We start from the raw sequence: 2,427 nt of genomic DNA on the forward strand, positions 1-2,427 counted from the left end.
ACCTAATTCTAACCTTATTAATAATTAGTTTCAGTTGAATTGGACTAAATATTCTACTTTAGGCAGAGACAGTCAGGCTTGATAGGAAAGTAAGACCCATCTATATGCTACCCAAAGAGACATGATTTAAATACAAAGACACAAACAGAGTAAAATTTTTAAAAATGGAAAAAGATGTATTCCACTAACAGTATGTGTAAAAAGCCTGTCGAGATAGCAAAAAGAAACTTCAAGACAAAATATATCAACAGGGCAAAAAGAGAGCCCTTTCATAATAACAGAAGGATTATATGTGAGAAAGATGTAACAATTATAACTATGTCTGTGCCTAAACACAGAGCCACAAAGTACACTCATGTGGTGCTTAAAGACTGGGTAAGTTCTGAAAAATGTGTCATTAGGCAACTTTGTCACTGCATGAACATCATAGAATGCACTTACAGAACCTACATGGTACAGCCTACTACACACCTGGACTATATAGTGTAGATTACTGCACAGATATAAATGGGGTCTGTTGACTAAAATGTTATGTGGCACATGAGTGTACCTGGAAAAAAAAAAACTGAGCTAAAGTGAGAAATTGACAAATCCACATTCATAGTTGCAGAATTCTTTTCTCTCAATAACTAATGAAATAACCAGATAAAATTATCAGGAAGAATACAGATATAATTGACAAAATTTTAACTGTATTATATTATGGATATGTATGTTTGATCTCTGTCTCTGCCTCCTAGCATACAACTCCTAAAATCCTTAGACTCTTCAAAGTGATGAGTGTCACTTTGCATGCTAATCAGTTGGCTGGTGGCTGGCTGCACCTGGGTAAATTCAGGATGGGAGCTGATTGTCAGAGGAGCCAACTTTGTAATTAGAGGGTTGGGACTCGCAGCCCACACCCCCAACTTCCAGGGAGGGGAGAGGAACTGAAGGTTAAGTTGATCAACAGTGGCCTATGCTGCAATCAATTGTGCCTAATGAGACCTCCATAAAAACCCAAGAACACAGGGTTGAGGGAGCTTCAGGACAGTTGAACTCATCCGTGTGCCAGGAGGGTGGTGTACCTCATATCCAAGGGAATGGAACCTCCTGTGCCAGGACCCTTCCAGACCTCACCCTTTGTATCTCTTCACCTATTTGTATTTTTCAAAATGTCCTTTGGAATGAATGAGTAAGTGTAAGTAAATGTTTCACTGAGTTCTTGGAGCCCCTTTAGTAAATTAATATAGACTAAAGAGAAAGAAGGGCATTGTGGGAGCCAGTCAGAAGATCCAGGAACATGGACCTGCAACTGGCATCTGAAGTGGGGACAGTCTTGGGGATGGAGCTCTTAACTTATGAGATATGATGCTACCGCCAAGTAGATAGTGCCAAAATAAATTTAAATTAAAGATGCACCCAGCTTGATGTCTGCTGCAAAATTGCTTCTAGGCTTAGTGTGTGGAGAGAAATCCTCATGTATCTGGTGTCAGCTGTCAGCAGTGTGTTGTGAATATAGGAGGGGAAACTGAGTATGTTTTTCCCATCCAACCTAATTGATATTTGTAGAGTACAATCTGAAGCTGCTATGGGTAAATGTGTCCACCAATGTTAATGTGTTGGAAACTTGATCCCTATTGTAACAGTGTTAAGAAGGTAGGAAATCCAATTATAATATTTGAAAGGTGGGACCTTTAAGAGGTGACTGGATTGTGATGACAATGCCCTGGGGAATGGATTAATCCACTCACAAAGTAATGGATTAATATGTTAATTGGGTATCATGGACATAGACTGGTGGCTTTGTACACTGGGCACATGCAAGTGCTCTTGCCCTTCTCACCATGTGTTAATCTGCATTGCCACAGGACTCCCTACAGAGTCCCCACCATGAAGAAGATCCTGAACTGGATCTTAGCCTCCAAAATTGTAAAAAATAACCTCTTCTCTTAATGCATTATCCAGTTTCACATATTCTGTTGTAAGAAACAAAAAAAAAAAAAAAGAAAAAAAGAAAATACCAGACTAATACAGGAACACTCATCAAGACACAGTACACACTGACCTATAAAACAAGTCTCAAGGCTGAAACACTATAAAATATGTTCTCTAACCACAATGAAATTAAATTAGAAACCAACAACAAAAGTTTATTCATAAAGTCTCAAATATTTGAGAATTACATGACACACTTTGAATGGAGGCTAAAAATCAAAGAGCCTGTGTCGGCTCTGTGGGGGTAGCTTTGGTCTAATGGATTTTAATACACAGAAGCCTGTGCTTTCTAAAGGAGTGATTACATCGTTTCTTGTGTCAAAAGGCCAGAGTTAGATAAAAGATGAAAAGGAGGCCATTGGGTCCCCAAATTACTATAAGCAAAAAATAGAAAAAAAAAAGTTGGTCAAGTACAAACCCAAGCATGTGAGTTAAAAGGATACTGACAGA

General features: G+C 38.6%; 1 long non-coding RNA gene across 1 annotated transcript in view; it reads left to right on the plus strand.

The window, feature by feature from the left end:
- Window positions 1-2,427, plus strand: part of LOC103581976 — a 12,961-nt gene that overhangs the window by 8,329 nt on the left and 2,205 nt on the right. Inside the window, exon 2 of the long non-coding RNA XR_549713.1 lies at window positions 1,636-1,638. This is a non-coding gene — a long non-coding RNA (uncharacterized LOC103581976). The remainder of the gene's footprint in view (window positions 1-1,635; window positions 1,639-2,427) is intronic.

Source organism: Galeopterus variegatus, unplaced genomic scaffold (genome assembly GCF_000696425.1).
Source record: "Galeopterus variegatus unplaced genomic scaffold, G_variegatus-3.0.2 Scaffold14468, whole genome shotgun sequence".
NCBI classification, from domain to species: Eukaryota; Metazoa; Chordata; class Mammalia; order Dermoptera; family Cynocephalidae; genus Galeopterus; species Galeopterus variegatus.